At 34.7% G+C, this 14,337-nt stretch overlaps 1 long non-coding RNA gene across 1 annotated transcript; it reads right to left on the reverse strand.

The window, feature by feature from the left end:
* Positions 1-7,183: 7,183 nt before the first annotated feature.
* On the reverse strand, positions 7,184-10,358 carry LOC145133555 (uncharacterized). Its single transcript, XR_013718617.1, has 2 exons — positions 7,500-10,358; positions 7,184-7,413 (listed from the first exon to the last, which is right to left on the reverse strand). It is a non-coding gene; the product is annotated as an uncharacterized LOC145133555 (long non-coding RNA).
* Between the last annotated feature and the right edge of the window lie 3,979 nt (positions 10,359-14,337).

Below are 14,337 nucleotides of genomic sequence, written 5' to 3' on the forward strand. Positions count from 1 at the left end.
ATTACCTAGATGGTGACAGCTACACTGAGAGCATTTTGGGAGTTTTCCTTCATATCGTCGTGGTTGTGTGAGTATTGTTGTTGTGGCTTCATAATTAGTTGCCACCTCTTGTCTCTCCTCAGATGATTGTATGGGATTCTTCCCATTAAATTTGCGCTTGTTCGTTCCAGATTCGGGAGACTCAGCTATAAATCCCACTTGGATTTATGTGCTGGTTAGCTGATGAGCTATACGCTTTGCACTGTCGTGTGTTGTAGGCTTTGATGCGATCACCATTCCTTTGATTTGTGATGCTAGACCCCAAATATATCGCTCAATCTTCTTATATTCGGGGGTTACAAGAGCTGGACACATCACCGCAAGATCATTAAATCAAGCAGTATAAGCATTTATCTTGGAACCCTTCATTGTTAGGTTCCACAGCTCCTGTTCCAGATTTTGTATTTCCTCTCTTGGACAATACTCCTCTACTAGCATCCTCTTCATCTCTTCCCATTTCATGAAATTGGCAGCATCAATACCCATTGTATTCATATAGATGTTCCACCATGTAAGTGTTGCATCAGCGAAGGTACACGCAGCAAATCGTACCTTACATTCGTCCGGACAGAAGCTTATTTGAAATACTGATTCTGCCTTTTCAATCCACCAGGTCAGGCTAACAACCCCTTCCGTTCCATAGAAGCTCTTAGGTTTGCAATTCATAAAATCCTTGTAGGTACACATTCTAGCGGTCCCTACATTGCCTTCGTTTCTAACTCCTCCTCTTGTGACATTAGGAAGAGCTGCAGCGATTCTCTGGCCTATGATCTCTTCAAGTTCTGCTGAACTTATTGGAGGGTTTGTTTCTCGTGGTGGTGGTTGCGGTTGTTGTTGTTGTGGTCCTGGTCGTTGGTTCAGGTTTAGACGAGCGCTACTTCTTCTAGGCATTTTGTTTAGTTCCTATACATTTTGGATCACCAAGTGTTTAGTCTACCAAATATTACTCCCAATTTAAATAGTTCATATGATCTAATCATAATAAAATATAGTTGTACACCTACACCTAGTTATGATAAGATCTATGCACATATGAACTTTAGTTGGAATATCTGATCTAAATCCTTGAGATCAAAAACATTCTGGGTATTTAGGTGTATTCTCATCGCGGGTCTGAGTCTTCATATATGACTCTATATTTACTATTTGTTGTATTCAAGTTCTATTAATTATTGTTTGTTACTTCAGGTCTAGCTGATAAGGCACCGGCCAGTCAGGACAGTCGAAGGGCAGGATCATTTTAGCATATAGCCGTTCTGAAATCCAGCAACCCAAATCGACATGTCTATCCTTGTCACCGCTCCCGTAAGTAGTCCTTTAGTAGAATATTTAATAATACTTTATATTGTAGGCGAAGGGATATACCTAAACCTAACAGAGTAAGCCCTAAACTATAGTCGTGCTTTCCTAAGAAAGTACTAATTCACTATAGTTAATAGCTCTGATACCAATCTGTCACACCCCGGCCGTCGGCGGAAACACCAGGCGGTGTAACGTCATTTCTCGTATCATAGTTATCAACTTCCTGAAAACACATGCATTTTAAAATACGTCAACATAAATTTGGTGAGTCCACAGGTTTTGACTCCATATAAAAATAATACATTTTCCAAGTTCAAAAGTATAGTTTTGAAAGTATCATTTTGACTCTCCAACGTTTAGCATATATATCCTAGGTATAAAAGTTTACTTACCAAATAAGTAGTTTACCTATAAGTCTCATATACTATGAATATAAGTGTTTGTAATTCCATACAAACAAACGTTGCTACGTATAAATCTTATTTCAATTCTATACGAGTAAAACCGCTACGTATAAATCTTATTTCAATTCTATACGAGTAAAACCGCTACGTATAAATCTATTTCAATTCTATACAAGTATGTCTGTTAGGTATAATTATCTACTTAATATACAAGTAGTATACCTACCAGTTTCTTGTACCTAGAGTATAAGTGTTTGGGAAACTTATACTTAACATTAATACTTGTATAACGACAAAGTATAATGTTTCTAACAATTTGCTACCATGAGTCCGTAACCGCGGCTATATGACTAGTTTCAAACCTCTGCTTGATGCTACAAGTTTCGCATCTTGAGATAAGTTGCACACGCTTCATCAACGTCGGAACAATAAACAAACAAAAGGACAGTTCGTCACTCACACACGGTTTTGTTGTAGCTAGCAACCACGAGTGGGGTTGTCAACCCGTATCTTATTCATACACGACTTCCTCGCTCACACGGGATTAACGGTTACAGGTCAGAGGATTTTCCCTAAGATTTCCAATCTTAGTTTATGAATACAATAGCTCATGTAGACTTGTCGAGTTCCGTTAGTTCTAGTAGTAAAATCATATTCGTGTCTAAAACCCTAAGTTATTAGACTATAATTTTAACATTACTCCTAATATTTATAATACTTAGGTAGTACAACAGCTATAATTAGAATTAAAACCAGGTTTTATCTTGACATAAAACCAATAATCACAACATATAACGTTCCTAGTTTTATCTTGACATAAAACTATCAATAACAATATATAACATACTAAGTTTTATCTTGACATAAAACTAACAATAACAACATACAACATACCAAGTTTTATCTTGACATAAAACCAATAATAGCAACATACTTTATAACTTAACATATAGAACTTACGAATATAACTTCGGAACTATATCGCACACAAAATATATATAGAATCCTAAGTATAACTCAAGATCTACATTAGTATACTACTATAATAATAACATGCTAACAACTTTACGATAGTTGTATACTTTCAAATATGAAATAACTATATCCCTGTTATTATAACTATCTACGTTGATACTAATATACTATTATATAGACATAATAATAACGTACATATAATATTTAGCATGCGTTTTCCCCTGAAATATTAGAAAGTGGGGCCGTGAAACTCATCTTAATAGCGTGATTTTATGTAATCTAAGCAGAAACGGTCAGCGTACGAGGTCGTCGGGGCTCGGGATGCAAGATGGCTTCAGCACAGGAGAGAGGAGAAAGGGAAATGGTGTAAGGAATAGCTGAAGTCAGACCTGCTATTTATAGGAAGGATTTTGGACCCTCACGACATGAGAAACTCATTGTTCACGTCGTGAGTTCTAAACTTATCTCTTCGTAGACTTGCCATCCGTCTTCTAGCTTCCGAAGGTGGCAAAATGACTCCTCACGTCGTGAAATATCAATGTTCACGTCGTGAGTTTGGATTTTATCCCCTCACAGCCTCGTCACACCTTCTAGATCCAAAATATGGCGGTTTGACTCCTCACGTCGTGAGTTTCTGTGCTCACGTCGTGAGTTCAGTCAAATTAGGGTTTCTGACAGCGAAATCTTCGGAAGGCCATAACTTTTGCATACGAACTCCGTTTTTGACGTTCTTTATATCCACGCGTAGGTAATTCCGAGTACTACAACTCTCTAATAGATTACAATAGCTAATTCTAAGCCTATTTTAAATTCCTCTTTTTATAAAGATTTTATAGTGTTCGGTTTATCATAACTTCTTCACGTGAAGCCAGATTTCGACGTTTTGTATATTTTTGCAATCGTATGGACGTATACTTTGATTTATACTATAAAGTATGTATGAAAGTTCATATTTATATTAGAATTATCATGAAATACATAGTAAGTTTATTACATTACTTGTTTTGACAAAATCACATTACATGATTAGTATAATCACATATGATTGTTATTGACCTACTTTTGACTAGTTTTACAGTATGGACTGAGACACAGATTTAAAATCATTCTCTATGTCGATCTGTTGTTTCCCGATTTTCGATTTATGATGAACAACTAATTAAACAAATCAAATCAGTCCAGGATTGGCCATGCGCTTAGGGGTGTCATCACAAAATCATCGAGGGGCCCACAGATATCGCTTTTATCCCTCCAAGGGTAAAAGAAATGGATAAACTTCGACTCATATGCTTGCTCTATCTATTCATCAAATCACACACAATGATATGTTTTATAACACCGAGTTACCGTTGTGTTTACATATCATCAAGGTGCAACCGACTTGTAGACTGCAACTTACATCTCTCTGTTTCAAGAATATAAGATATTATCGTCTCATGATCACTCGTGATAAAATCCATGAAATGATTCAAATGAGCGTGCGTTGAATCCAATACTCGAATCGTATTCCAGGAGTACTCATGAACACTGCAGCTATGTCTAAACACCTAGACAAACTACAGACCCAGTCATGACAGTCTTGCCTTAATACCTACTTCCAAAGTATGATCGACTGTGGATGGTTTGAATAACCTAGTTATTCGGGAAGTCAAAACATGCAAAGTGAAACACAATAATAATACTAATCCTATATGGCCCAAAAACTTTTGAGTAATATTGATTACTCATTATTCATTGTATAATGTTTCGAATAATCAACTTAATACTTGAATTAAAACAATAGTTATGCCATGATTCAAGCATGCATACTATGTTTGTCTAAACAATAGCTATGCCATGCTCCAATCATGAACACTATGTTTGTCTATGATCCTTACTTTGTGAAATAGATCAATTGAACACATCTTCAATGAAACTCATTTCAAAATTCCAAATCTTTATGACTAGTGTAAGAATTCCAAATTCTTTTCACTGCCAGAATGTGTTACATTATAAACTATCATGCAATGATTCCTTTGTAATGTCTAGGTACCAAAAGTCACGGAGACTTGACCAACGATATTACAAAGTATTCCTTTGGATATTGTTACAGGACAATTCCATGGAAGCGAAGTCTCAAATTCAAAGTACATTTCTTTGAACATCCTTCTTGCATAAAAGTTTCTAACCACAGATTCTTAATATCCAACACCCAATATGAAAACATTTCATATTTTCCATATGACAAGTCATTATTGATATAATACTTTCTATTTATAATAATGCCGATATAGTCCATCCATTACTATACTTCCAACTGCCCTTAAGTGACCAATCCTTGGTGAACCTTAGATTGTCCTTTAACAGTTGTTTAACCACTTTAGTCATATACGATTCTATCTCTTTTTCCCTCTTAATGGCCTAGGCATTTGGAAAATATTTAGAACAGATGAATATTATAGCACATGTAACCGATCCTATATCGGAAGCATATATGACACGATTCATGATGTATTACATACAGACATGATACTTGATCAGTCTTTTGCTATAATATTTCTATTTGTCATGTTCTCATCATTCGAATTATGAAAAGCGATGTCGTAATCACAGTCGAATTTTGAGAACGCATTTAACACATCCATATATAGAATTTCCTTATGTTGAACAATTCCAACATAAGATTCTTATATATATTTGACTAAATCTGATTAAAATCTCAATCTAAGCTTTTAGATTTGAAATGAAATATGAATTCATCTCCCTTAATTATAGCAAAACAACTTTTCAACCCTGTAACTTGCGAATTGAAACTTTTTTTTTCTATAATTAACATTGCTAACTTGCAACATTTATCATAATTGATTATGCTCCCACTAGCATAATAACATTTATGCTCCCACTAGCTTTGACATGTACCCAGAAATCAGCTGGACTTCTAGAAATCAATAGTTATTGACTTTCATTACCAAAGTTCAGATTTCTGATACGAGATGCTTCAGTAAGACTTTATCTAGGCTTCTCAAAATCATACACCTTTTCTTAGATAGCTCACATATGTGTCTTAACAATTTAAGAATTTACAGCAATATGTCTCAAGTGTTTAGACTTTTTGTCATTCCTCACAATTCGAATTATTAAAAGGGATGCCGTAATCATAATCAAATTTGAGAATGCAAATATCACAACTGCTATCTCCTTTAAATCTACTTAGTGAAAGCGTTTCCTCACCATCATTTTCATGAATCGGAGAGAAACCTTATGACACTTAGATTTTATGGTGTATGTTTTCCTATCCATGTGAATTTTTCAAACCATAATCAAAAGACAAGGTTAGTGACAAATCCAAACTCATATGGATTGAACTTGTTCAATATTAATTTCTTGCCACTTGACAGCACAAGGGCATACCATTGCTTCCAGGTTGTTATGCAAACAATTGAGAACTCATAGAATTCACATGCATAGTCAACTTTAACTGGAATGACACAGAAACAAGAATATGTCAACACGATAGGTTACAAACCTCAAGTCGTGTGCTAGTGTTTAACAATAGGTTTATGCTTGATTAGTTCTTGAAACTTGTCAAGATCTTTAAGACTCCTACTGACCTCTTGACATATAAGATTCTCTTGTCATGAACCATTCCTTGACAAACAAATATTCAAGAGTTAGTGCGGATTCTAATCAAGACTAACGCTTCACACCATTGGCCTTAGTCGGTCTTTGTTTTATCCAAAAATCACAACTTGCCAATTTCAAATGTACAAGAGTAGAAAACATTTTACTCTACATTTAATAAGTGTTATAAACCTTTCTTAAGATTATGTCACTCAAGGCTCAATCTTGGATTACGACTCTAAGACTCGATTTGGAACGAAGTATGATTCACCTTTTTTATTTAACCATTCCAACAATTCACGATTCCTCTTTTTAGCCATAGAAATGCACTAAGATGACCTTAGAGGATCAATTGTGATATGGTTTTCATAATCATTAAGATTATCATAAAACACGATACTAAAGCACTCTCCCATCTTTTCAGATTGGAGAAACTTTTATCTTTCTGCCTAATTTGATTCTTCTCATTCATTCTGCCATACATTGAAACTTTTCCAATGTTCAGAATTATACTTAAACTTGTAAGTATAACCATATTTACTAAACTTTAGTAAATCATGACGAATAGTCTTATCGTTCTTTGTGGTGGACCTGACCAGCGCACACCCAGTGTACCCAATCCCCTAGTCCTTCACTTGACTCACATATACATGTAAACAAGGAATTAGTCTTAATTTCCCAAAGATGAAGGTTCTCATTTATCACACAATACAAGTTGCATGATTCCAAGTCTCTATCCAACTAAAACTTGGGTGATGAGAATGTTTCATTATTTGGTAAATTATGACACTACCACAAATGAAAGAATCAAATTCATATTGCTAACATAGAAACATACAAACATAAATTTTTCACAAATGCCATTGCAAGGAGATATAATAAAATAAAAAAAAATTTATTTATTTATAAAATGCGAGAAAACTTTTCCTTACAATGCAATTACAAATGAAAACTATGCTACTACATATTTCTAAGCAATCTATCATAACTCTTAAGCAGCAGCTCAAAAATCCGATCATCGAACCATGCGATTGAAATCCATCTTCGCGACCAGATTCAACATACTTTTCAGCTTCCTTCCTTTTGCATGATCCTACAAAACATCAAAATGCAACCTTGTCACATCATGTATTAAGAATCAACAATTATGAACTTAATAGAGTTAGATAGCGGACTTACCTGAAGCAGAACCATACAATCTGACTAAAGTTCTCAGGTAGTCTGGGCAGCTTCGATTCCAATGTCCCTTTCTTTGGCAATAGAAACAAACAGGCTCATCGGGAATGGCATATAGAACAATCTCAGATTTGGCCTTTCCCTTATGACCAAAACTTTTGATCATGGCCAATTCCTTTCCTTTAGGAGAAGGAATCATTTCTGGGATATCCATGTCATTGTCCATGTCAGCTTGAGAGGTAGATATTCCAGTCAAATTTGGTTGACCATTGCGCCAAATAATTGTTGATTCAGCAGCAATCAGCAAACAAGAAAGATCAATAAGGGTTATGTCGTGATGTGTCACATAGTAGTCTTCAAGAAACTCACTATATGACTCAGTAAGTGACTGAAGAGCCTAGTCAATAGCCAACTTCCTTGGGAACACGACACCCAACATTCTCAGCCTGTCAATGTGTGACTTCATATCCAAGACATGTGCACACACAGATTTTCCATCCTTCTGTTTGCTATCCAAAAGGGTTTGAGTGATTTTGAACTTTTCAAGTCTTCGAACTTGTGGGTCAGGGAGAATAATTGGAGGAGGTGGAGGAAATGAAGTATGACTTCCATAATCCAATCGTGGAACATCATCTTCAAGAGGGAAGCTTATTCCAAAAGATTTGGTGAGACCATAGTTGTCTGAACTAGACATCTACATTGGAGAAATTCAAGTTAGTTGATTTAAGTCCTTAATATAACACCCTAATGAAATATTAAGTCTGGGACCCAACACAATAATTTACAATTCAGAAAAGGGATGTCGTAATCCAATTGTAAACTATTTGAAGGTAGGTAAATGACGATTTACCAATTTCCACCACGAAAAACGAAAAGGAACTTTAGGTTTTAATTGAATTGAAATTCCTAGATCCTTTGAAATTCATTGAACTTTTCAATGGCATGTTTAAATCTCGATTGTGCCCTTCAAGTTTGTGACTGGGATGCCGAGGGTCACAAAAAAGGTGTGAATAACCACAAAAATTAGCTTGGTACACCCAATGTTACATACCACCTAATCAATGTGTCGGTTAACCACACACGCTCCATTGATCTATGATTAACATCAAGCTACCCTTTGACACGCATTGTTAGTCCCAGATTAGTGTGCCGGTTAACTACACACGCTCCACTAACGACTTAACAAGGTACAAAGTGCAATTTCATGGGTTAGCACCAAATTCACGTTTTTCCTAAGTAACTAAGATTGAGAATTTATAAGTGTTTAGTTACTTAGCATTTCATTATACTTTTAATGAGAATTTAAATGTCCTGTCAAACCCTTTCGGCTAACGACCCTCCACTATTCAAGGAAGCGGTGGGTGAGAGTGGACACTCATTAAACTGTCATTTTATAGGCAGTAACCTTATACCCCCCTTATGGACTGGCTTCGTGAATGACGCCTACTAACGGTAAGACTGAATTTACTCTTATGCATATATATAAATATTAAACCTATAATATTATAATAGTATAAGGGTTGAATTTTAAACTTTTAAAATTCTAGGGTTTGGAACTAAATGTTTCAAAGTAAGACTTTGCATTTACAAATTCCAAAACTTGAGGGCAAGTTTTGAACTATTCAAAAACTTTTGGAATCCATAACTTATGAGTTTAATATAGGTTTTAATGAAAAGACTCTGGAAAATCCATAACTTCAGGACAAGTTATGGAGTTCATAAAACATTTATGAAAAGGACTCTTCATGTTCCATAACTTGAGGACAAGTTATGGATGACATAAAACCATTTTAGATGACATTTAAAAAATGAGACTCTTCACTTTCCATAACTTGAGGACAAGTTATGGAATCCATCAAAACATTTAGATCAACTATTGTAACTTACAAAATCAAACAATTTGTCTATGATCTAAATTAAACTCATAAGAACAAGACAATTCATATCAAACAAATTTCATGTAATTAGCCTAACCATATAAACTAATACAAAACATGAAACTTTGACAATTATCTTTTAAATTGGATAAGCATGATCATTACCACATCAAAAACAGGTTTATAAGTTCAAAAACAGTTTAGGGTAATGATCCTAGTCCAATTCCAGCCTTAAAACTCAAAAATTTGCACTCTGGAGCACCAACTTGGCGAGTTGGTCAGGTTTGTGAGGGGACTCGGCGAGTTCCCCAGTGGACTCGGCAAGTCCACTGTTCAGAAAGAAGAAAATCGATTTTTTTAAGCTTTTGAAAGCAAGTAGCATCAAGTATATTGGAAAACAACCCTAGGCTCTGATACAACTGATGGGTTTTGAGCATTCTAACACTCCTAAGGTGTACATGCAACCCTAAATGCTTTGGATCTATGTTTTCTCTAATATACATGCAAACTTTCAATATTCCAAAGCATCATCCTAACTAGCATACAATGGAGTATCTATACTACAAAATTCTAGTTAGATAACATACCTTTTGTTGTAGTTGAAACCTTGGACCTTTAAGAACTTAGCACCAATAGTATAAATGCCTCAAATGGAATCACAACACACATAGGACAAAGGATAACTTGAGAGAAGGTGTCTTGCACTCAAACTCGGCTAGCTCTTCCAAAGAACACATGTGTAACCGATTTCATGAGCTAGGGGCTTCTTATATAGTGTAGCTTAATTAGGGTTACACCATGCAAACCCTAATGTGCATGACCTTCCATATTCCTCATGCTCCATGGGTTTAAACCTCCATGGATCATCCATGGGTCACCACATGGGTTTAGCCCAACATAAAGAACTATGGATCATAAGCCCACATTATAAGAATGAATGATTTGCATAATCAATCCCCATATATTTAATTAGTCTCTTTTGATCACAAAATTAATTCCAAATTAATTCTTGATCAATACTAATTAAATAATATGATTTCATATTAATATATTAAAACTTATAATATATTAATAAACCATAAATAACCTCTTCTCAAAAGTCCATCCTATCAAATTCTCCTGATGATATGCAACACAAATGGACCATGCTACTCTCGGGTCAAGTACATACCAATAATAGTTATGGGCTTAGACACCTAATCCAACAAGGATAACTTCTTGCAATGCATTAGCAGTTTAGGACACTTGGTGTCTTAGTATGTTTGACCGGTAGGATCTTGCCTGTTGATCGTATGATACTGTTAGGAGTTATTCTCGGTTAGGGTAACTAGGGAAGGCCAATTATCGAGATTATGTATGATTGACCAGCGAAGGACTTAATTGAGAAGTGGTCAATGGCAAGGTAACTAGAGAGGGCTAGTTGACAAGGATATTTAATATGTTAATTTATCTTATGTGTTCATGTTACATGATTATTTGGTAATGGTAGCATTGAATCTGTGTAGTCAAATTGGATAGCCTGAGAGGGCTAGTTGACAAAGATATTTAATGCCTTATTGCGATGTTCTTGTCTGATTGTTCGCTCTCGGGTGGATCATCTGTTCAACTGTCTATCTGATCTCTGACTCCATAAGATTTTATGTAATGTATGAAAGACCAGGATTTGGCTACTGGAAATTGCATGAAAGACCATGGAGGACCATGGTAATTGTACATAAGACTGTGGGAGGACCACAATATTCACAGGTTATGTACTTATATGTATGTTGTGTGTATGTTGATAGGTCGGCGCTAGAGTCGAGGACATTATGTGTATGCACTATATGTATAGTGGAATATATGGTATAGTGGGGAACTCACTAAGCTTTACGCTTACAGTTGTGGATTAAACATTTTGCATGTCGTTCGTAAGAAGAGCTCCGTGGGACTCTACACACACATCAAAGATATTCGTTTCCGCGGTTTTGTAAATTTAACTATGATAATGTATGGTTTCCAATCAATAAAAAGTTATTAAATGGTTTTTGAAACAAAGGTTTAATTGGTTAATCTATTTTAAAAATGAAAAATCTATTTGTAATTTTGGGAACATTACATCGCGAAGTTATGATCAAAGAAATAAAAGCCTTGGACTAAAACAAAACATGGAACATCACTAAACTTCCCCCTAGAAAGAAGGAAATGGAATCTAAGTATGGCTATAAAATAAAATACAAGTTGAATGGAGATATCATACGATATAAAGCTCGCTTAGTAGCAAACGGTTAAACTCAAATATAAGGTGTTGATTTCCATGAAACCTTTGATCTAATTTCAAAGTTAGTCACAATTAGGTGTGCTTTAGCTGTTGCTGTAAAGAAAGAATGGGAAGTACACCAACTGAATATAAATAATGCATTTTTACATGAAGACCTTGAGGAGGAAGTATACGTGAGATACCTCAAGGATTCAAAAACACAGAAGAAAGTTGTGTATCCAAGTTGGAGAAGTCTATCTATGGATTAAAGCATGCTTCTAGAAATTGGTATCAGTAGTTTATCAAGGCATTCACTGGTAACGGTTTCTATCAATCCAAGGCTAGTCACTCAATGTACGTCTATAAGAAAAGAAGCTACACATATAACTGCTTTAGTTTATGTGGGGAACAATAGCGAAAAGATCAAAGAAGTTAAGAACTAGTTGAAAATTCAATTTAGTATTTAACATCTTAGACCTCTCAAATACTTCTTAGGAATAGAAGTGGCACGTTCTTCAGGAGGTTTTGTTATAAGTCAAAGGAAATATACCCTGACATTCTTCAAGATTGTGGTGTTCAAGCCTATAAACCAAGCAAAATTTAATGGAACAAAATCTAAAGCTCACTAAGACAATGATAGTCTAGAAGTTTATTCCTATCAGTATCGATGGTTGGTTGGATGCTTATTATATCTCACAGTAACGAGGCCATATATATCTTTCAACATGAATCAAATTAGTCAGGTTTTAAGCAACCTTCGTCAATCGCATATGAATGTTGCCATGAGAGTGCTTTGGTATTTGAAGTCTACTCTCGGTCAAGGATTATTGTTACCTTTATCTGGAAGTCTAGGTCTCGAAGTGTATTGTGACTCTAGTTGGATGAGTTGTCATTCTACTAGGCAGTCATGTACAGGTTATTTTATTAGTCTTGGAGGTGCACTGGTATCATGGAGAACAAAGAAGCAGAGTTTGGTATCATGTTCCACAACTAAAGCGTAATATATTTCCATGGAAAGTATCGTTTGTGAGGTGTTATGGTTCTGATGGTTACTCTATGATCCGGATGCAACACAAAATGGAGCTACTCCTCTAATGTGTGACAATGAAGCAGTTAGGCATATTGTAGCTGATCCTATATATCATGAACGAACTAAACATGTGGAAATAGATTTCTATTTTGTCCGAGAAAGGGTTAATAGTGGATAAATAAAGACTTATGTTATTCATTCAGAATGGCAACCTACAGATATTTTGACGAAGGTTATGTTCGTGATCTTCATATTCCAACTTGAGAGGGAGTGTTGGGAGTTCGTTTAGGATTAGGATTATGTATTCCTATTTTAAATTTTATCTTTGTCTTCTAGTTTAAGTTTCCTTATGTATCTAATATTCCTTTCTTATAAATAGATCCCTTGTAATCATTATTTTAATCAATCAATAAAACATTATTGAATATCAAAAATCTAAAATAATACTTATTAACTTTTAAATGAAGAAATTTATAAACTTAGAAATGAAAAACATGATCTTGTTAATAAAGTTAATAATTTACAGAAAGATTTTTTGTATCAACAAACTATAGTAATAAATCTGTCTAATGGTTCCTTTTCAGATCGTAAACAAAAGATTATGATGGGTACTCACTCCCCCCATTGAGTGACACCGAAGTTACTAGCTACTCCAGTAAGTTAGCAAATGGTAAAGACTTATCAGATGTGGTTGTAGCTATGAGATTGGTAATTCATATACATACAAAAAAAAAATAAAAAAAATAGTGTGGAGATTTGGGATTCGCTTGTAAACCCAGCAAACACACAAATTTCTTAGTAAAATATAGTCTTACACCTAATCCAAAGTCCAGACAATCCAGAACTTCCTTTTTTCACTTTAATACAAGATAGGGCTTTTGACATAAAAGTCCTAAGTTTGTCAGGTTTTGTTGGTTTTGTCCCTGTGACGATTTTTTGTTCGTTAATGTCCAAAATTTGCCATTTTTTTTCATTTTTTCCCTTGCTACCAATAATAGTAGGCGTCCAGGGACAAAACCGACAAAATTTAACAAAATTAAGGACTTTCATGTCAAATTTGGAAAACATAATTAGGATAAAAACATATAAGATTTGTAAACTTAAGGGGTTTTTTGCAAGTTTGAAAAACATAATTAGGGTAAAAACATAAAAGATTTGTAGAAAGGACAAAAATGAAAAAAACTTGGTAAATTTTGGACATTAACGAAGAAAAAATCGTCACACGGACAAAACCAACAAAACCTGATAAACTTAAGGACTTTTGTGTCAAAAGCCCTACAAGATAACATATTTTCTTTAATTTTTAAAAATGTCGAAGATCCAAATGATTCCAAATAAATCCTCCACGATCCAAATGATTCCCAACAAAACTATTCAATAAACACTCAAGACTGTAATCCCATATTTAGTTAGCAATTCAGAGAAAATTATTTTTGAAGACGAATCAAGAAAATGCAATCCTTTGCAAGCCTATCTATCATGTCTAAATGAAAATGTCTCCATTGAAGAAAGTGGAAGTAATAGTTCATAAGAGAATTTTGATCCAAATAAAGACAACAATCAATCTACATTCTCTTTTAATTCTATTTTCCAACATATTCTATACACTTGAGAAAGTTGTCTACATAGGATAAAAGAATATCTATTCCAAGATTCTTCTTATAAAATAAATTGGGCAAACTATAAACAATGATTCAT

Source organism: Lactuca virosa, chromosome 8 (genome assembly GCF_052849685.1).
Source record: "Lactuca virosa cultivar CGN04683 chromosome 8, Lactuca_virosa_CGN04683_v6, whole genome shotgun sequence".
Lineage (NCBI taxonomy): Eukaryota > Viridiplantae > Streptophyta > Magnoliopsida > Asterales > Asteraceae > Lactuca > Lactuca virosa.